Source organism: Sorex araneus, chromosome 2 (genome assembly GCF_027595985.1).
Source record: "Sorex araneus isolate mSorAra2 chromosome 2, mSorAra2.pri, whole genome shotgun sequence".
Classification (NCBI taxonomy): domain Eukaryota; kingdom Metazoa; phylum Chordata; class Mammalia; order Eulipotyphla; family Soricidae; genus Sorex; species Sorex araneus.
In genome coordinates this window covers 145,134,561-145,158,134 of record NC_073303.1, presented here as the reverse complement: position 1 = coordinate 145,158,134, position 23,574 = coordinate 145,134,561, and the positions used below count along the sequence as shown (strand labels likewise).

Sequence of the window (23,574 nt, the reverse complement as noted above, 5' to 3'; positions counted from 1 at the left end):
ATCCCACTTTCTTGTAGTAATGAAATTAAAAAACAAAAACAAAAAAAACTTTGTCATCCCCATAGGATACAAAAAGAAACCGGGATATTTAAAACAATGGTAGTTAGAAAGGAAAAATTAATGCACATTTAGAAAGCAACACAAATTCTCTACGTACACCAGAAAATGTTTGTTTTGCTTTTCCTTTGGTATATTTTGAGTAATCGATGTCAGTCAATTTCATGACCATAAATTATTCTGTTGTTATATATAAGCTTCCAATGGAAAAAAACTAAGGTGAATAAATTCTATTTAAAAGAAGTGCTTCAAGCAGAGAGATTGAGAAGCCTAGGTAATGTATGCTAGGAGAAAAACTGGAACCTAAATCGGCCCAAACGCATGGAGTTCTGTAAGACACAGAGCGCATCTGAGACCAGAACCCTTTAAGATGTGGAATTCCAGGCCCAGGTCATAACTGGGCACTCTGGAGGCAGAGACCACTGATGGAACAGAGGTCTTGCTAAGAAATCAAATGGCCACTGACAGCTCTAAGCACATCCTCTCTGCAACCTCTCTAGCAACAGACCCCTAGAAGCAGTTTGGGAAAAATAAACTAAGAGAGCAAAGTCTGCCTCTTTTGCTTGTATATTCTCTTAAGAAGTATACTTCCTTACTTTATGGTGAATTTCCATATTCTGGAGAAATGATCTGCATTTGCCCAAGATGTATACTTGATTACACTTTTGCATGCATTCTCCATACTGGGAATTCACTGAAGATATATTTGGGATGTATATCTGTATATATTTGGGGTATACACTTTGCTTTCTCCACTCTAAATAAGTCCACATTCCTTTGCACTCTAAATAAGTCCATATTCTTCTCTCTCATATTGAGTACATATGAGAGATTTTATTCTCCCTCTTTCTTCTCGCCCCTCCCTACCCCCTCCATCCATCTCTCTTCTTCTTCCTCTTCCTCCTCTTCCTCTTCTTCTTCTCTCTCCCTCCTCTTTCTATTCCTCCTCCTCCTCCTCTTCCTCTTCCTCTTCTTAATCTTCTCCTCCTCCTCCTGCTCCTCCTCCTCCTCTCCCTCCCCCTACTTCCCAAATAAACTTGTTTTACTTTACTGTTAATCTCTTTAAATTCTCTTCTTCTATGAGGAAAATCACTGCACCTAGGAAATCCTTGGCAGGATTTATGAATAACTTTCCTGCTTCACAAGGAGCAATTGCTTGCTCCAGCCAGGGTCCCACGGTTCTCAAAAAAAACAAGTGTCAGGGATCATCTCCCATGCCCTAAAGAACAAGTGGAACCAGGTCTGGTTTGACCATCAGCTCCTGGAGCTAATGAGACCTCCTTTCTGTACTGCACAGGTGCTTATAGCTGACATACTTGAGTCACAGATTTCCCCTGGCACTTCCTGAGGTGACTGAGGTGGGTACAGAGGAAAGCAGCAAAGTGCCTTCTCTAAGCTGCCATCTCTCTCCTCCTCATTTCCCACAAGCCACCTGGGGACCCTATGGGTGGGAGTAATGCCTCCCACCTGCAAAAAAATTATCATTCTACAAGTACTGAAGTTACAAATTGGGCAACAATCTTTTCAAACTAATAAATCTCTATTATATTAATCTTCAGGATAAAAATTAATAAAAAATGTGGTTTACAAGGTGCTACAAAAGGTTTCTAGATAGAAGATATAGCCTAATTATAAGTAATAAAACAGGGAATTTATGTAATTTAGGTCCATTAGAAATCATATTTATTTTTAGGTTTTTTTTTTCTGTTGCATGAGATATAGTCTAACACTGTTTAATTTTCTGTAACATTTAGATTCTTCACAAATACATCAGCTGAATTTTATGTGTTAATTCAAGCATCAAGTTTAAAATACCATAATTTAAAAGATTAAAATATCATGACTTAATTCCCTGAAATTAAAGATTCTGTCCGAGGGTTAGTCATTCTCATCATTGTAAGATTAAACACTGCGTGAATTTTTTTAGAGCTTATTTTAGATTTTAGTCTATTTCCTTTGTTCATAGACATTTTTGAGTAAGTGAAACAGGGAGATGGAGAAGGGGTTCCTGACAATGAGTTTCTGATCAAGTAATAAGACCAAGATGTAGCTTAAATTTGCAATTATCATCCATAAAGTATCGCAAAAAAAAGTATCGCATAAAGTCAGACCTTTTAGCAAGTATAAGAATCGGGGCCTATTGGTTAGACTCTAACTGGCTCCAGATTTTTCTAGACCCCTTTTGAAGAGAAGTTTTTCATCAGAAACCAAAGGCTGTGATAAGAATATGAAAGAAGACCACTGAAAGTTCAAAGCTCTTCTTAACAACACCCGAGCTAGACACTATATGCATAGAAAGACACAAGTAGTGATGGTTCGGGGAACATCCCTCCCAATCAACTTTGCCTTCAAATTGGTTCTAGCAGAAGTAAGTTGAGGGAAGACTAGCTAGACTCGCATAAAAGAAGTGGACAGTACATTGTTTCATGTGTATTTTAGGAACTGACAAAGAAGTGGGACCTATCTTATTTACTGCTGCATGAAACTGGATGAAAGCGTTTGTATACAAATAAAGGTACTGAAACATAGATTTGTTACAATGAAATGACCTGCTAAGAGGAGTGATCAACTCAGTTAGAATGGAGACAACTGCTGCTCTCCGCCCAGATGTGATCCAAGCGACCGCACATGTGCGGCCCCACCGCTGCTGAACGCCAATGATCCCAGAGGCCATCTAACTACTTTTGGCACCAGCAGCTTCTTGCAGAAATGCCTCCAGACTGTGAACTAAACCACGTCCCCAGGCCGCCCCAGGAAGGGAAAGGTTTTTCTCTTGGCTCTTCCTTTGGGGGGGGGGGGGAGGCGGTGGTGGCGTGGCCCCCAAAACAATAAAGTCTAGACCCTACTTGGGAAAACGTTAGTGCTCTTCAACTCCAATTTTAGATAGTACTAGAAATCTCCACTGAAGAAAAAATTCTTTGAGGACTAGAATATATTATCATTATCGGGCTGACCATCATTCATCACTATCATATGAAGCATAGCACCATTCCAGTAATAGCTAAGATTGCCTACTGCATGACAGATAAAGTGATTTAACATTAGTTGACAAAAATTTCTTTTGATATAACTATCATGTCATTACATCAAACGATGGCCAAAGTGAGTCCATTTCACCAATAGTATAAAAGGGGGTCATTCTGTTCCTGAACTAACAAAGAACAACACAGAATTGGTCATTTGTGCCTTCTCTCAGATGGTTGGCATATTTATCTCCTTCAGGTATACCCTAAGCACCACCAGATGTGAGGTCAAAACAAACCAAAAAAATAGAAAACCAACACAGACTATAATTCTGGATAGTAATATTTTTTCATTATATCTAATCAAATCTTTCAGTGTTTATACTCAAAATCCATACTAATATTTGTGATTATGATAAAAATTACATGGAATATTTTATCTTTCAAATCTAATGGTCTCCAATAAAAAGCGAAAGATGAAATAGTTATATTTCATAATCTTTAGTTTTGTTCTTTGGTTATTTTGTTTGGAGGTTATACCCCAGGGTGCTCAGGGGTCACTCCTGCCTCTATACTCAGGAATTACCCCTGGCTGTCTCAGAGGACCATATAGGATTCCAGGGATCACCCTTGAAAAGGCTACATGCAAGGCAAATGCCCTATCACTGTACTATCACTCCAGCTCCAATAATCTTTAGATTTTCTATCTAACCAAGAAAATGTAAGATAAAATTGTCAGTGGGTTCAAAACTTTTAATGACATTTTAGGAACATATATGTTTAAAAAAGCAAGATACACATTAAAATATTTCTCAGAAAGCAAGTATGTTTCCTATACATAGATTACTAACTTATTCTAAATGGTAACAGCTGTATGTTCATACTACATTAATCAGTGGTCCAGCAGATATCAATACAGCAATTAGTATATTTTATGTCATAAGTTATCTTAACATACGTTCACATGAACACATACCCCCACATTACTATCTGGATTCTTAGGATGGTCGTTTCATCTCTATAACCCATTACAAACAGAATTTACCTTGATTTTGATAAACAAATATAAACTACAACATGGAGCAAAGAAGTAATAAAAATTAAGACTATGTTTTTCTCTATAAAAGCCAGTAGTAAATTCAACAACTGGAAAATTATTACTAAAATATGCTGACATAAGTAGCTAAGAAAACAGGTGAAAGCTGAATTACAGGGAAGTAGGTGGACAAAATATCTCAGGGCCTGAGGGGATGTAGTTATGTGGATTGGCAGTAGTTGGGGGAGGTAATGGCGTACAACAAGACCACAAATGCTAACAGTTGTAAACACACAACCCAATGTATAATAATTTTTTTTAAAAAACTTAAATATAAAGAGAATTAGAGTTCCCTACCTTCAAAAATAGCTATGCAGTATGAGCTTTAAGAGTACATCTCTAGTACTTCTGTGCCTTAAAATATTGCCAAGTATTAATTTTTCATCAAGTTGTCATTTTCTCTGACATTTGGTTTTATTAATCAAGGCATTTATCATTAATTTGTAGAAAATATCGTAATTAAGCCAAATAAAATAAAATCCTTAAAAGGTTAAAATTAGAAAGCAGGTGAATCAGAACTTTGACATTACTCTGCTGACATACAGGAGCTTTTGAAAGTATAAGAATCAAGTTTTTGCAAGTGAGTCTGGCGTCTCAATCTTGGGGATGGCTCATTTTTTTTAAATGTTGTAAGAATTTGATTTAAAGCTCTCTGACAGTTTTGACATTCAGGTGAAAGTACTGCTGCTGCATTTGGAACAATTTGCATATCCCACAGCTAAACGGAATGTTTGAGGTGTGCACTGGTGTAAAGAAATTAAAAACAAGCTATCACACATGCTTAAGTGTATGTATTCACAAAACTGATGGTTGGATCACCCCACCCCATTCCCTTCCAATGTAATCTGTGACTTACTCTTCTATAATAAATTACCCCACCATGTTATTCTCACTGGAAGATCTAGCCATGCATGTAAGAAGCAAAGTAATTACAACACCCTCTTGTCTAAGAAACCTTCCTCAATCCCTATTGAGCTCTTTATTCACAATGCAGCATCAGAATTCTATTGTAATCTCCTGGCCTGAAATTCTTAACTTCTGGCTATGAGGAACCACTTGTAAACGGTTCTGTGGTCCCACACAATTGTATTCTTACGTATTATGGTCAGTTGTAAAGGTTTCCTTGGGAGAAATAGATTTTGACTGTGTGAATTTAAATTAATAAATTTATTTAAGAAAACAGTATGGTATAAAGTATGAGTTTCAAAATAACATTTTTAGATGGGAGGGTCCAAAGTACATACCAATGTAAAAGATAGAAATAGAACAGCAACATTTAATTAGAATCATTTCCTAAACGAGGTAACACTTTTTTTTTGCTTTACTTGTAATTTGGCAATATTTATTGAGTACACATAAAAATACTTAGTGTTAAAGTACAGCGAAGGAAAGATTAAAGGTCCTAAACCAAAACTTAAAATACTATAAAACATTCAACTAGATAAACCTCGTTTAAGAAAGTACCATTGGAAATTACCTTCAGTCTTCAGAGTCTCAAAGGGCAACTTTTAACGCTTCTTTAAGAGTAACTGTAAAAAATAAATAACATGAAATTAGAAATATGCCAAGAATATAACATATTTCTATAATCTTTATCATTAATACTACTTATAAATTTTATATAGCTAATATGTATATGTAGTACAATTCTAAGCAAAATATGACACAGATCTAATCTCCATGTATATATACTCCATATTTGTATTTAATATATATGTATATGTGTATGTACACTAAATATATATATACTACAGTGTTATTAAGCTTCCTTACTATACACAAATAAAGGCTTTTGCATATATGAGAAAGATAATCCAAAATAGTTTTTATCTAATTTACTTCATCTAAATAAGATATGTTTACAAAAACTTCTACTGTTCTATACCACTGTCATCTAAATAAGATATATTTACAAAAACTTCTACTGTTCTATACCACTGGCTAAGAAGTACACAAAGGCAAAACACAGGTCAATCCTCAAAATAGTTTTGAGACTAGAGTTATTTATAAAGATTAGGTAACATGAAGAATAAAAAGTTAATGGTTAAAAGGAAGGGAGCCAAAAGCAATACATTCAGGATAATATGAACTGATTTACAGTATCTAATGCACTGACATTAGAATAAACAAAGGTAATAGAAGGTCCAATTTGGAAATGTGATATCAAATAAGTATCAGTCATTTTAAAGTTCCTTTCACGATGAAATCTTTCAGTTCACAGTAGCATTGATAGAACTGGAGGGTACCACATTAAGTAAAATAAGTCAGAGAAAGAAGACAAATACTGTATCATCTCACTGATCTGCATTAAGTAGTCAAAACAAGGAAACTGTTAAATGAGGACAGCCTTTGATCCTTAATTACAAAATTCAGATTAACAAGCAGAGGTAGCCTGGGTGAGGATGAAAAAAGAGCAGGACAACAGATAACACAGGGACAGTGGTAGAGGTGGTTGGGCAGTTTGGTAATGATGGGATACAATAACTGTACATCGATGCCATAAAGGCCAGAGTTGTAACCATGTTAACTAAACTATTACTAATTATTTTTAAATAACCTGGGGGAAATCCTGGTTCTACAGATAAACAGATTCTTTCATAAGAAACAATCAAGCCTTATAAGAGGGGTTAAAGCACTTGCATAGCATGGCCTGAGCATTTGGTGAAGTTCGGGCACCATACATGGTCTCTAAAGCATCACTAAGAGTGATCTCCAAGCACTAAATTGGGAGTAAGATTTGAACACTACCAAATTTGGTCAAAAAAGAAGGAAGGAATGGAGGGACGAGAGGGAGAGAGGGGCGTGGAAGGAAGGAAGGAAAGAAGGAAGGAAGGAAGGAAGGAAGGAAGGAAGGAAGGAAGGAAGGAAGGAAGGAAGGAAGGAAGGAAGGAAGGAAGGAAGGAGGGAGGGAGGGAGGGAGGGAGGGAGGGAGGGAGGGAGGGAGGGAGGGAGGGAGGGAGGGAGGGAGGGAAAGAAGGAAGGAAGGAAGGAAGGAAGGAAGGAAGGAAGGAAGGAAGGAAGGAAGGAAGGAAGGAAGGAAGGAAGGAAGGAAGGAAGGAAGAAACTTCCCTTTAGGATACTGTAACCAATAAAAATACTGTCCACAAATGTTTCTGAAATAGTTCTTCTGACAAACTAAATTCACTTTTATTCATATGAATGGATACTACAGAATCAAGGTTAAGACTACAAGCAGTAAAGGAGGAAGTATGTTCTTGTGTCTTTAAAGCCATTGGTGGGTTTAATTATGATAGGATTTAACTAGAAACAATTGTTCAATTAAAATAGAAGTGAGGGTGAAGAGATAGACCAGGATGTAAGGCAGTTGTCTTGCATGTGGCTATGTCAGCTATGACCCTGATCCAAATCCCCAGTACCACATAGGCTTCCCCGAGAACAGCTAGTGAGTACTGCTGAGCTCACAGTAAGAAACAGCCCCTGAACATCTCTGAATGTAATGCTAAAATGCTAAATGCTAAATAAATTAATTAATAAATAAGAGACTGTTATTGCATGTCCTTGGAAAGCATCTCTCTAAATAAGCCATGAAATCTCAATAATGGCCCTGATGTCAAATTTTCTTACAGTCTTCACAGAGATTAGGCCATTTTAAAGTCAAAACCAGCAGGTTTACCAATGGAAACGCACGCATTAACAAAGAAGATGCTGTAAACCAGAGGTTCCTAAACTTATTATTTGGCATGAAAATCTACCTCCTTTAAGTGAACAAATAGAAAGCAGGCTCCCCAATTTCACCTGATTTTATTACCAATCCCCCAGGACCATTCCAGGGCTGGATTGGTAGGGCAGGTGAGGGGTGGCTGTGGGAACTGACATGGCATCATCCATTTTGGGAAACACTGCTAAAATCAATACATATATATTTTAACAAGAGTAGAGAGAATCAAACAATACACTATATGTAAACCAAAACAAATTTAGGCAAGTGAGTTTCAACATTTTAATTTTATTTATCTGTTCACTTACTTATCAACTTATTCTATAGCTGAAATAAAGTACTACAACAAAGTTAACACTTTTGGTATACAAAATTACCACATCTCACCACAATCAAAGTGTTAAAGACCCTCCACCACTGTCTATGGTACTTCTAGTCTGTCTCTACCTTCTCTCCAACATGTTTTTATCTGCAGACCTGAGTGGCATGAAACAATGATTAGTAATGCAACTATAACATGTTTGCGGAAAATTTCTTCAGACCAGTAGCTGCAATCAATGATTTAGGTCATACTACTAGATAAACAGAATCCAGCAAAATATGTTAGGCCTGGTGTATATGAGTAATATAACATTCATTCTACAACAACAAACATTAAGTGATAAAACATTTAAAATCTGAATCTGTGGGCAGGGGTATATCAGAACAAGCCATTAATCATTATTTAATACCTAGACTCTGTTTATAAAGTATTTAAACTACTACAGAAGACAATGAGGAATGAAAAAAATAGATTGCAGGAATGAAGTGGGAAAAGAAATGAGAGAAGTTTAACTGACCATTGAAATGCCACAGTATAAATTTATTTATTTCTTTGTTTATGGTTAGTCTCTCCAACAAGAATGTATCATAGGAGTATCACCTTTACCACATATCACTCAGTTCCATGAATAATGCTTGCATACGCTAAAAGATCAAATAATATTTATTGAAAAACTGGATAACAGACTATCAACCTATTAACAGGCATGGCATATTTATTTGTTTATATATGTCTATTTAAGCATAAAGAGATTTAATATTACTTGGCCCCTTTGCTCCTTAAAGACTATGACCCAGGAGGTCTACTAACCCATTTTGGCACCCAGAGACTTATAGAGATAAATCTAGACTGTGTGCTGAGCTACAGGGAGGGGGAAGGATTTTCTCTCCCAATGCTCTCTTTCTATGGGGAAGATAGCAGTGACAGCAGCAGCAGCGCCCACGTGGCGTCCGCCATTTTCTAGGACTCACAGGTCTAGGACTCATTTTCTAGGACACTCAGAGGTACTTGCTTTGTAGTGATGTGGCGCAGAAGAGATCATGGGATGTGGGTGTTACCGGCACATCCTCAGCCCAGATGAGATCCGGAGCAGCCCTGCACAACATGGCCCCTCTGCTCCTTAAAGACTCTGATCCGGGAGGTTCTACTAACCCATTTTGGCACCCAGAGACTTATAGAAATGCATCTAGACTCTAAACTGAGCTAAAACAACAGAAATCCAAAACTGAGTGGCCACGACAACTCCTATAATCGTCATTCTCAGCCATGGAAAACGAACTATCAAATGATGCCTTTTCAGCAGGTTTGATTGTTGGGGGGAAATTCTGAATAATAATAGTCAGTTCTCTGTTGAAATATTGAATGTATTCAAAATATAGAGAGAATAAAGTGAAGATCATTGGCCACTCAGGTTCGGGGGGGTATATTGGGGTTCTTGGTGGGGGAACATGGGCACTGGTGAAGGGATGGGGATTTGATCATTATATGACTAAGACTTAAACCTTAAAGCTTTGTAACTTTTGTCACGGTAATTCAATAAAGTAAAAATTTTTTAAAAAAAAAGAGATTTAGTGTTGGAATATTTCCCCTTTTCCAGCTGCCTTCTGGAGTTTTATCACAGAAACCTTTTGTCACAGAAACCTAGCTGATCTTTGACCCGAAGTACTTAGGTGGTAGCCAGGCTTGACTTGACATTGTAGATTCCAGGCTCTGGCCCAGCCTAGTCTTTGGGATGTAAATTTCAGGTGCTGTCAAGTTTGTAATTGACATGTAGATTTCTTGCTGCAGCCCAGCTCGGTATTTGGGCTGTAAATCTGAGTGCTTTCAGCCCAATGAAGTCTTCGGTTTTGGTTTTGTATCTTCTTTCCAGGGGCCTAGATTAAGGGCCTGCAGATACAAGAGAATTATGTTGCCTCAATGTTCTTCCTGTAAGATCTTTTGGTGCTTTTGGTGACGTCAATGTATTGCGCCCTTTGGAAGGGCCATGATGAATAAAAGGGGTTCGGAGAGAAGGTGAGGGGGCGGAAAGGTGTAGAGAGGACGGAGAGTGTATAGAGGGAAGACTGGAATAAACTGCAAGTGAGACCAACCATCATGGCTCCGTTCCTTCCTTCGCCTGCCACATCTTCGCCATCAACCTCCCTGGGGTGGGGGAAGCGGCCAGAGGCTACCGAACTCGGGTGGCGGGAGAGACAGCTGCTGCCCTAGGCCCTGTGCCTGGCTCGGTGCGGTGAGGCGTCCCTTCCCTGGCCCACGCCTTTTCTTTTTATTTTTATACAATTTAGTATTACAGAAGTTGAAGTTAAGTCTTACACATTAAACTTTACCCTTTGGAAACTCCAGTGTCTGCAACCTATTTTTATACTCTGTCATTCAATATTATCTAACAAGGGAAGCAAATTTAATAAAATATACTGCTATATTTTATCTCATACAATTAATTCTATAAGTAAAATAACATATAGGAAGTTATATAGGTTAACTTATTTTTTCATTTCTTGTTTGGGGTGGGGACACACTCACATGCCCAGAGCTTACTTCTGGCTCCATACTCAGGGCTCAGGGGACCCTATGGGGCTCCATGGACTATAACCTGGGTTTGCCATGTGCAAGGCAACTGCCCTGTCCACTTTATTATTATTACTCATACCCAAGAGTTATCTGTTTTTCTAAAATATTTTTATTAGTATTGTATGGGGTATGAAGAAACCATGGCGGAGGCATCACCTGCCCCAGCAGGGCCGAGTTGCGGTGCCATCAGACACAGAGCATGGTGGCAGTATGCATAGTGACTCATCCACTGTGGGGTGCTGTCAGCCAACCACTTTGTGACCTGGGACTCAACACAGGTGTTCGACCTAGCACAGACCCTCCGCGATAGGGTCCTGCTCTCAAAAACCTCCAGCCACACTGCATCAACCTCAAGGAGATCGACCTGAGGCCACAAATGTCCCAGGTGCTTCCCAGAGACACAGGCAAGTGTGTGTTAGTCAGTATGCAGATCACTACAACATGCCAGTTGACCAAAAGCTTACATTCAGTAGACTGGGAACACCTGTAAAGGCAATTAGAGGCCGCCCCAAAAGCCTCCGTCCCTCTCAGAGAGCCCAGCAAGTTACTGAGAGTATCCTGCTCGCACAGCAGAGCCTGGCAAGCTACCTGTGGCATACTCAATATGCCAAAAACAGTAACAATGACGGTCCTCATTCCCCTGACCCTGAAAGAGCCCTCAATACACCATCAAGTTACACTAGCACTCGACAGGGATGAATGGAGACATTACTGGGGTCCACTGGAGCAAATTGATGAACAATGGGATGACAGTGATACAGTGATACCCAAGAGTTACTATATTAGATAGTTTTGATAGGTTCAGAAATATATAAAAGAAATACAAGCTAAAATAACATGAGAAATTAATATTAATCTATAAAAGCAATTTAATATTTTAATAAGTATACTCTATATATTTTATTATAGTGAACTTAATGAAATTGTTCTCTACATAGATAAATCTTACTGTTTGAAAAGTGAAAGTTTACTGATATCAAGTCTGAAGAAAAACTGAAAATTATAAAGTTGTAATATTTGACATGTAGATAATTTATACATATAAACCATATACAATGTGCACATATAAAATGCATATTGCTTAGGATACATATACATCAGAGTCAATATCCAGGTAATGAAAGGAAAGCATGTAAGGGTCTCAGTACTAATTATTCCGAGAAGTTAATTTCATATAAGGTTATGTGGATGTTTTCAATAAATGCTACTTTTTTATATAAACATAATGCACTAAAACAATACATAGTCTACGTTGTAGAATATATAGATTATGCATTATTAGATTTCCTGAAGTAAAGTCATTTAAATATTAATATTTTTGGTGATGGGGACTCTATTTACTGCATCAACTAAGACAAAGAAAAGAAAGAAAGGATTTGAATGAAGGGAAGAAAGAGAAAAGTTTAAAAAAGAAATATAAGATTTATAAAAATAATTTTTAAATGTAAAACAAATTAAATGTGCAAAAAGGCACAGACTGTAATGTAGAAGACAATAATTTTGACATTCTATTTATACAGTGAGCATACTGTTATGAGAGAAAAATGGATAAAACACATATCAATTACAGAAACAGGGATACTGTATACATAAAGTATGCCATGAAAAAAAATGAAGAGGAAACAATTCAGTTTTTAAAGTAAGAATATAATTTCAAATTAGCAAAAATTTAGAATAAGCAGAAGCCATTTTATGACAAAATGAATAGAAACTACTAATTAATGTTCCATAAATAATTACAGAAAACAAGTCTTTACTAAATAACTGTGCAAGTATGAAAATTGATTTTATCTAATCAAAAAATGCAAATGAAAGTAAATTTTTCTTCCAAAAGAGTATCAGAAAGAACCTGTTCATACATGGCGATCTGGGCAAGATGCATTCCAAGATTGAACAAGACTAATTTATTTATAGCCTATCCATAATGGTGCTATTTAAGGTGAAGATATTTATTCTGGCTTTGGGTATTGCAAGAATTTTTAAAACACTAAAGAAATCTGATAAGTTCTATGGTAGAGTTCTCCAAGAATTCATAAAAGTGACATAGTTAAACCCCATATTAATCCCATCTAAAATCAAATCAAAATCTATCGAGCCAGAGCTCTAGGGCAAAAAGACATTTCACTTAACTCAATTATACTTGTTCTTAGGTATTTCAGTTTTCCTTCCAAACAGAGGGGGTAAGTTGAGAAAGATTATGTACTAATCATTGTTATTAACCCTAAAACTCCTTTTCTTCCCCCAACTGTCTCTTTAAAAGCAATCCAAATCCTTTCATTTATTATATGCAGCTTCACTCTGTTTATTTTTATTTCCCAATAGCAAAATAGCTTAAATAAATTCTTAAAAACCAACACACCAATAAATAAATAAATTAAAATTCAATGGCTATAAAAAGTACACAGTCTAACCTGCTTAATTATTAACAGGTAAACAGAACACATTTCTGAATTATTTACTTAACCTCCTTCAATGAAAAACTTTAAAGTTTTTGAGCTTGGTAATGTGTACCTGTTTTAAGGATCCTTAGAGCAATTACTTTAAAATATTCCAGTAAGGGGGTTTCAGGTTAGCTCAGTGGTAGACTGTCTGCCTTGCAAACATAAGGCTGCAAGTTTGATCCTCCCTACTGACCTGAACTTGATTCAATATCACTGCTATTAAGGATTTCCTGAGTGATTACAAAGTTTGAGAGAGCCAGTGCTCTGTAACCCACTGTGGGAGCCAGACTACACAAAAACAACGAATGTGTGAAATTCCTTAATAAATACTGGGAAATCACATAACTGTGTGCAGCCCACCCTGATCACACCACGGCCACTGAAGGGAAGCATAATAAATAAATTCTTAAGAATTACATTAAACTGGGGGCCAGAGCACAGCGATAGCACAGGAGGTAGGGCATTTGCCTTGCACGCGGCCAACCGGGTTCTAATCCCAGCATCCCATATGGTCCCCTGAGCACCAGCTGGAGTAATTCCTGAGTGCAGAGCCAGGAGTGACTCCTGTGCATCGCCGGGTGTGGCCCAAAAAGCAAAAAAATAAAATAAAATAAAATAAGAATTATATTAAACCATTTTAATAAAATCAATTTTTAAACATAAACTTATAATCAAACATCTGCATACATGCAAAAGAAATAAGACACTTTTTTTTCAGATTTCAAAGGTCAGTAAAATTTCTTTCCTTTCAACTTCCCCATGTCCTGTCAGATAGTATATTTCACTCTAAGACTTGGGCAGAAAGAGTAAAAATATTCTGTACTAAATTGAGAGTTGGGCAGGTCTGCTCCCCAGGATTAACGGACGGTGATGGTCCAAACAATCTTTTTGCTCCTTTCCTCTCCGGAGCAGGGTACGGGAATAAGCAGAGAAGTTGAGAGCACTTAGCCACCAGCAACTCCCAACTGGACAGAGCCCTATAGTTAAGCGTTGCGAAGTGATGTGGGCCTGACTAGCATCCTAAAACTTCACACACCTTTGAGAGAGAATTTTAAGATTCTAATAATACGTGTCACGTATGAAGAAGCATGTGCCTGAATGGAAGTTTGACAGCATAGATCGAGACCACTGTTCAGAGACAACAGATCAGCCTACCCAACTCCCACAGGCCAAAATCAAATGTTTTAGAATTCTATGGTTCCTCATAAGGTAGTTTCCCTGGAAACCTGTCACAAGAACTGCTTTAAGTCCTTTGCTAAGGAACGTGAGCTTGTTGACAGCGTGATCAGTCAATCCCATCTCAACTGAAGTTCTCAAGAATCCCTTGCAACAAAATCATACTAGTAAGTTTGATATAAAAGGTTTCAGAGCAAGCATTCACAGAATAGGTAACATACCATAAGATATATGCAATTAGGAAACTATAGAAAATGTTAATTCTGAAACTGAAAACAAAGAATTATCAGGAGTCAAAAATTACCATTTTCTCTGGACGCACAGCTCTACTAAGTATGCAGCCATAATACATTATGAATGCTGCTTAGAACAAGTAAACATTAATTACCTGGAATTCTGGTTAATTAAATTTTATGGATAACTATAACTGTTGACAGGTGTGGGGAATTTTTCTTTAGCCCTTTTAACTAAAAACCTGAGATACTAGTAACTATTTCTTCACTAGAATGTACAACTTACTTTTCACTAAAGCTAAGCTATCTTTCACAAGAGTAGAGCTATTTTTTCGTTAAAGTTGAACAATCAGTTAAAGGTTGTTTTGTAATCTTCTGAGGAAGCACAAAATGTTTTTTTAAAAAAACACGGATCTTTATTTCTAGGAAGTGTACTGTTCACAAAATTTTGTGTACATTTTTATTTAATTTTCATTGAAGTATAGTAATATCACTGAATTTTTTTAATAGTTACAGACCAATCCCTATACCAGTTTTATGATTCCTCCACCATTTTCATGGTCCTACCTCTCAGTTACCAGTTTTATCAATCATGTCTCAGAATTTATTTGAATTGGGGATTGTTTAATCGCATTTTTTTTATTTGTTTGTTTGTTTCTACATACTCCAGATATGAGTAGCTTTATCTGGTATTTAACCTGATGATCAATACCAGATGATCGATACCAGATCATCTGGTATTTAATATTTTACTCTGACACACTTTACTTAGCATGACACCCTCCAATACCATCTAAGTTGTAGCAGACTTCAAAATTTCAACTTTTCTCATGGCAGAATAATATTCCATTGTGTATATACACTAACAACACTTCTTTATCACTCATATTTGTTGGGCATTTGAGTTTCCAAAAATTAGCTACTGTAAATTTATAAATTCTCTAAGCATCCAGAGACCCATGTAAAGACTATTTGTGATCTAATTTCACAAAAAATTACATATATGTGCATATGATATTATATTGACTACCCAACAATACTACTATGTAAGTGCTTCTTACAGTTTCTCTTTGAAGACACTCATAATTCATAATATGAACTATTTTCTTACCACTTGCCTCCTCTTTATCTAAAAAAATAAAGTGTGAAGTCTATCTCCTTTGAAGACTCTTTTCAAACCATTCCACATTCTAAAAGTAGCAATAATACTGTTCTTATAGTTTTACTTTACTTTTCTTTTACTTTTCTGACTCTCAGAAGGTAGGATCGGAGAGATAACTATTTAATTTTCACCCTCAAGTGATCAGTAAGAAATAGAAAACACATTTCCTATATTCAGGTTCTATGTGAAATGCTTTTATGTATGTTACTTACTGAAACCTCACAAAGACTTTACGAGTTTTTTACTGAGATATAAGATATCATCATTCCCATTTGTCTGGTGTGTGTAAAAATTAAGGCCCAGAGAGACTTAGAGAATTGCCAAAGATACTTTCTCTGCTGGGTGTATAATCTAAAGTCAAGCACAATTCAGTTGCAGAGTCAGCACTCCCACACGCTGCGCTGTGTTTCCAACACCAGTCCTTCAGAAACGAATAGGTTCTCATGTGGTTATGTTTAATATAAGTCACCTCTTACCCATCTTGGAAGAAATACTCATAATGTACCTCCCAGACAAATACATACAGTGAGTTGGTGACTTGCTCATTATTTGCTGAAAATATCACCACCACCTTTGTGCAATTGGCATTTATATACTATTGTAAATTTTCCAGAGTCAAAGGACCCAGATATAAAACAAAACACCACCATCTTAGTAAGTATGGAAACTAACAGTAAAATCTGACCCTCATGTACTTTCAGCAAATAGTTCTGATGAGGTAGAAAATGGATTTTACATTTTAAGGATCAACCAAAAGAATAAATGATCATATTAACATAATCATACCCAGAGGTGAGACTATGACTCCTAATTCATTCTTTTCATTCTCTGTTCTCTTAGAGGTACAAACCTGATTATGTGATTTTTATTTTCTAGTTTTAAACAATTTCTATGATATAAAATATTAAATTAAAATGCATATTCAGTAAGAGCAGACAAGTTGCATCAGCAGTCAAAGCTGTAACATTTAAAAAAAAAAACCTTCAGTATATTTTTCTCACTGACAGTATGAGTGTTCCCAGAGAGTAAAATATTTGTAACAATATTTGCCTTTGTATACAAATATTTATATTTTGAATAGTTCCTTAAAGATCAGTTCAAAGAAGAAAGGAAGCAAGGAAGGATAAAAGGAAGACGAATCACATCCTTATAGTTTGTACTGAAAATGTTCACTTATAAACTTGTGCCATTTCATTTTTATTGAATTAATCATTATATGTAAATTCAATAAAACATACTAGTGAGACATAGATATGAAAATGAAAAGAAGATAGAATATTCAAAGTCTTTAAAAAGCAGTTAAAGAAAGTACAAAATAAAGGAAATAGGCACATATATCCTACAATTCATAATCAGTAAAAATCTTGGTGACTAAGGCAGCTGACATACATTAGGCTTAGTTACTTTTATGAAATAATTTGTTATTTATCTTTAAATAATTTATTTAAAATAATTTACTTTAAATAACTTATTATTTATTTTATTATTTATTTTATATTTATATATTTTATAGTTTTGTTAATAATAATTACTGGTGCCCACTCGAGCAAATCAATGAACAAGATTAATAATTATTTTTTATTACTTATTAATTATTATTAATTTATTCCCTTTATCCATGTGATCAAACCATGCATATGGTAAAAACTTGGTTGAAATAGGAATTATGCCTGAAATAAGATATTTTCTAATTTGTCTCTGAAGCACCTTACATGCCTATATAATAAAACGAGTACTTAGAAATAATCTAGCTATAAATCTATCCCCTGAATGATCACTACTCAAAATATCAAATACTATTATTAGTTTCCAATGTCCTCCGTAATCTACTCCTAATGTGTATGTATTTTAATATGAGAATACATACATATTAGAAGCAGATTAAGGTATGCTTTTATATTTTTATATTTTAATATAATAATATATTTTAGAAGCAGATTATATATAACTATATAATTAATATAATGAAAATCTACATAGTCTTATAGTCAAAGAACCAACTGCTATTCTGTTTCTCCAAAACTCTTACTATCCTATCCTTTCTCTCTTCTCACCTCCTTTTATTCTTATCTAGACACCTATATATGACTTTCTCATTTGAATCAACAAAACATTATTCATATACTATTGATTCAATCACTGTAATTTTAGCCCAGATAACTATGTGTCTGTAACATTATAAAGCACTGATTACCTGTAAATAAGAAAACAGGAAACTAATCTTATTCCCTGTCTATTAACATTCTCTAATAAACACAGAACCACTACTAAAACATCTCTCTCCTCTCTCTCTCTCTCTCTCTCTCTCTTTTACATACACACACACAGACACCACAAATACAGACAGTTTTGTTAAGATCAAGATATTGTCTCTGTTCATTTCTTCGCCCCATTTTTTGATGGGGTTGGATGTTTTCTTCTTGTAGAGTTCAACCAGTGCTTTATATACCATTGATATCAACCCCTTATCTGATGGGTACTGTGTAAATATCCTTTCCCATTCTGTAGATAGTCTTTGTATTCTGGTCACTGTATCTTTTGCGGTGCAGAAGCTTTTTAGTTTAATGTAGTCCCATTTGTTGATTTCTATTTTTACTAGATTGTTTAGTTCCGTGTCATCTTTGAAGATACCTTTACTTCAATATCATAGAGGGTTTTGCCGACCTTGTCTTCAATGTACCTTATGGTTTGTGGTCTGATGTTGAGGTCTTTAATCCATTTTGATCTGACTTTTGTGCATGGTGTCAGGTCGAGTTCTAAGCCCATTTTTTTGCATGTGGTTGTCCAGTTGTGCCAGGCACATGAAAAAGTGCTCTACATCACTAATCGTCAGAGAGATGCAGATCAAAACAACCATGAGATACCACCTCACACCACAGAGACTAGCACACATCCAAAAGAACAAAAGCAACTGCTGTTGGAGAGGATGTGGGGAGAAAGGGACCCTTCTACACTGCTGGTGGGAATGCCGGCTAGTTCAGCCCTTTTGGAAAACAGTATAGACGATTCTCAAAAAACTAGAGGTTGAGCTCCCATTTGACCCAGCAATACCACTGCTGGGAATATATCCCAGAAAAGCCAAAAAGTATAGTCGAAGTGACATATGCACTTATATGTTCACCGCAGCACTGTTTACAATAGCCAGAATCTGGAAAAAACCCGAGTGCCCTAGAACAGATGACTGGTTGAAGAAACTCTGGTACATCTATACAATGGAATACTATGCAGCTGTTAGAAAACATGAGGTCATGACGTTTGCATATAAGTGGATCAACATGGAAAGTATCATGCTAAGTGAAATGAGTCAGAAAGAGAGAGACAGACATAGAAAGATTGCACTCATCTGTGGAATATAGAATAATAGACTATAAGACTAACACCCAAGAATAGTAGAAATAAGTACCAGGAGATTGTTTCCATGGCTTGGAGGCTGGTCTCTCATTCTGGGTAACTCAGGGAAGGGACCACCAAGTAAAATGTGGTTGGAGGTCATGTGGGGGAAGGGTGATGTGGGCCAAATACAGACTAGAGACTGAACACAATGGCCACTCAACACCTTTATTGCAAACCACAACACCTAATTAGAGAGAGAGAACAAAAGGGAATTCCCTGCCATAGTGGCAGGGTGGGGTGGGGGGAGACGGGACTGGGGAGGGGGGAGGGATGTTGGGTTTACTGGTGGTAGAGAATGGGCACTGGTGAAGGGATGGGTTATCAAACTTTGTATGGGGGAAACATGAGCACAAAGATGTATGGATCTGTAACTGTACCCTCACGATGACTCTCTAATTAAAAATAAACTAATAAAAAAAAAAGAAAACTAAAAAAAAAAAAGATATTGTCATGGGGGCTGGAGCGATTAGCACAGCGGGTAGGGCGTTTGCCTTGCAGGCAGCCAACCCAGGTTCGATTCCCAGCATCCCATATGGTCCCCTGAGCATCACCAGGAGTAATTCCTGAGTGCAGAGCCAGGAGTCACCCCTGTGCATTGCCAAAAAGCAAAAAATAAAAATTAAAATTAAAAAAGACACACTGTCATTTTATTTCTTTATCAGATCAGACTAGTTTGGGGCCATTGAACATGTTCTTCAAAAGCTCTTCTCCCAGATCATTTCATGGTGCTTTTACTTGATTCAGTCTCATCATTCTACAAATCCTAAATCCATTAGATTATTTGTAGCCTAATTTTATTTTTAAAAAGCTACAACAAATACTTGGTTGAAGTTCAGAAAACACATTCCCTTCATCCATGCTAATTCTGCAGTTCTATTTTAAACAGCTATTAATTTTGTCAGATATGATTTGTTTGTAATAAACTCATGTAGTCTCTAATAAACTCACCATTTTTACAATTCCTTTGTCTTCATGATGTTTACTGATTTCTCTTCAGCATTCAATAAAAAACTGTTTTCAGGTCATTTAGCTATGTTTCCATTACATCTATTATAGAAATTGTATCATCCACAAAATCTTTTAGATCTTTCAAATTCCCCAATGTATATACCTTTGTATATACAAAGTGCTAAATACCTTTTACCTGATTCTAGATGGTAACTATTTTTAACAGATATTCTAAACTAATCTTATTCATTCAAAAATTGTGCTCCAATACCAAAATAGCCACATAATTAGACTAAAATGTGGTTGGTAAAAATCCTAAACAACAGCACATTGATCCACATTGTCATGAGTGACATTATTTATTAATAGCAAAACCATCATTTTATATTATCCAGTTTGGAATTGCTATAAAAATTGCTATTGCCATTCAGCCTAATTAATTTATCATTCTTGCTATTTATAATAGCCAATAAACTGTACTCTACCTCTCTGATATCCACTGAAGAGAAGACAGCTCAAACCTTGGCCCCATAAGTCTCTAGTGGAGGGATCTTTTTTTAAAAAAAAATATTAGCAAGAGCAAGACGTTTACGCACCCCAAAACTGAAGCATTTATTAGAAGGCATAAGAGCCCTATGGGCAGAGTGGAGGAATGAGAGGTAACTCTCTTCTGCAGAGCCCCAAAACCCTCATATTGTGTGTCCCTGGCCATACAGGTGTGAAGTCTGATTTCTACAGATTAGCCAGTACTGGGAAGTAAGTGACTGAGATCTACAGAATAATATGGGCCAATTTGGGGAAGTGAGTGACAGTGAGATGTTTAGAGTATTCTTGGCACAACTGACTGCTTTAACAGGGACTTTTGTCAACAAGTCAGACATTTTAGCTATGGGAAATGAGCAAGGCATCTCCTCCTCACGTGATCCATATTAGACCAATTCATCTAATTCTGCATGACTTGTTCTGGCAACAAAAATCTCTAAAACCTATGTGCAAAGTAGTTTCTTTAGCTTCCACTAAGCTTTTAAAAATGCTACAGCTATAACTCTAAATGTAAAGTTTACCATTAAGTTACAACTGTTTGTCATACGACCATGAGCTATAAATGAAATGAGAAAATATAAGATTTTAGATAATATTTATAAAAGCTGCTTCAGTTGTATTCAGCATTCAGTAAATGAAAACACTTGAGACTGCTAGCAAAGTAAACCTTGAGATGTTTGAAATATCCATTTTAAATAATAGGAACATTTAGGTAATTGTCTGAACAAAAAAAGGATCCAGCTTTTTGAGGTCATGAAATGCATGACCTTCCCAGGTGAGATGAATGTGGAAAGCTTACACTAAATTACACAATAGAGGCAAGATTGTTGACTCTGAAAAATAACATTTTCAAAAGCTCCATAAAGTAACTGATTCATTAAAAGAATAATTGGAAAGATTTTTTCTCCTTCCTAATGTGAAGGAGAATCACAAAACGCTGCAGTATTTGCAAAAGAGCTTGAGTGTTCACATCTCACTTGTGAAACTTAAATAGATTCGTTATCAATACTTGTACTATGAATTCAACATATCGAAGAAAAGAAATTGCAAAAGAACACAGAAGTGCTGATCCTGGGTTCCTTTTACTATTATATGACAGAACAAGAACTTACACACAATCAACCTGACAGTCACACTGTACTGCAAGTGTAATTTTCTCCTGCAGACATGAGGACACACATTCATCATAAAATAGCAAAAATTAGTGTCACTGCAAATCACTCAAATTCTCTCAGGTATCAGTAAAATACAACAGTTTATCTTCTTTGAAAAGTTGGGTCCAAGGAGTGGAAGGGACCACAGATTTAATTATGATGATTTATGCACTTCTGTTAAAGTTCACCTAGGCAAAGAGAGGTCCTGTGTAGGTACAAGCTATTTCATCAGTGAAATCTCACCTATTCACCATCCTTTCACAATCTATGCTCCTGCATCAAGTTTTTACTTCATAACAGTTTTCCATTCTTTGTGAACTCTTCTATTTCAGAGAGTTTGTTTGGGTTTGATTTGGTTTCTTTTTTTTTTCTTTTTGGGTCACACCTGACGATGCACAGGGGTTACTCCTGGCTTTGCACTCCTGGAGGTGCTCAGGGGACCATATGGGATGCTGGGAATCGAACCCAGGTCAGCCGCGTGCAAGGCAAACGCCCTATCCACTGTGCTATCGCTCCAGCCCCTGATTTGGTTTCTTACATCTTGATTGTGGTACCAGGCACTGAACCCAGGTCTCATACATGAGGTGCATATGTTTAACAACTGAACAACACCCCCAGTTTTCTAAGTGAACTCTTAACCCCCCTTTTTCATTCTCTCTTCCTTTTCCTATAGGCACATGTATGCAGACAAAAATATATACATTCAAACACACAATGAGACACATACACGCTGAATAATGCTGTGGGGATTACTCACTGATCTAAGAAAGTGCCCTGAGAGACCTGAAGATCGGCAGAAGGAAAACTTTTCTAGAGGGGAATGAAGGAGTCTGTGTCACACCCAGCTGTGTTAAGACTACTCATGGTTCTGTGCTCAAGTATAATATAATACTTGCTGTGCTCTGATATGTGATACCTAGGATCAGATTAGGGTTGGCTGTTGCAAGGCAAGTGCCTTATCACTCGGCTATCTCTACAGTCCCCAAAGTGAAACTTTTGTTTTATTTGGGGATCACACCTAGCTTTGCTCTAGTCTCACTCCTGGCTTTGTGCTCAGAGATCACTACAGATGGGGCTGGGGTATCAGACAGAACAAGACAGTTGCCCTATCTGCTCTTCTATCTCTCTGGCATTCCAAAGAGAAACTTTTAATAGCCCCTAATAGAGTCTGACACAATACAGTGGCTGAAAAGTGGCAGCAAAAGCAGGAGAGAAATGGTTTGTTATCCCTAAGGACTTTCCTGGGCCCTTTCCCCAAGACCAGGTACTCCTATGCTCACATTCGGGTACATGAGGTTCCTAGTTACAGATATTGTTTCCATATTTGGTTCTAAAGTATGTTCCTTGTTTCCTTTAGTTTATGAGGTCAAGAGTACGTTTCCTCAATCTCAGAGCTAGAACAGACTCAATCACTTTAATCTTTAACTGTGAATTTTCACATCTTGTGTTCAACACCTGAGTTTAATTTCTGATTCATTTTCACTTCTTGGGGAAAGGCTCTTGGGACTTTCTTACTATGTTCACTGTTAAAAAGAATATTGTCTTTTATTTTTTAACAGTTTTGTCAATGCACTTAATTTTACTCTTACTCTATAATTGCATGTTTAGGCTGATTCTGTTTTTGTCTTTCAAATTATATAAACTACTGAAAAGAACATCTTTGTGCAGATATTCCATTATTTATCATGTTAACAATACTATAGGAATTCTGGTGTAGAACTTAATGCTATATGTGCTACAGGCTCACAGAACCTATTACAAAAGTTCCAGTGTTATCCCACCACCAAAGGAACTCCACTTTACTGGGTCTAGGATTTAATTTTTTTTTGGCTTTTG

The 23,574-nt window shown here is 36.5% G+C and overlaps 1 protein-coding gene across 5 annotated transcripts in view; it reads right to left on the bottom strand.

The window, feature by feature from the left end:
- Window positions 1-23,574, bottom strand: part of ZBTB20 (zinc finger and BTB domain containing 20) — an 897,756-nt gene that overhangs the window by 720,724 nt on the left and 153,458 nt on the right. For 4 of the 5 annotated variants that reach the window (XM_055125915.1, XM_055125914.1, XM_055125917.1 and 1 more), the window contains exon 2: window positions 5,594-5,645. The exons of the other annotated variant lie outside the window; for it this stretch is intronic. The gene's annotated coding sequence lies outside the window, so the exon portion shown is untranslated. The remainder of the gene's footprint in view (window positions 1-5,593; window positions 5,646-23,574) is intronic. 5 annotated transcript variants of the gene reach the window in all.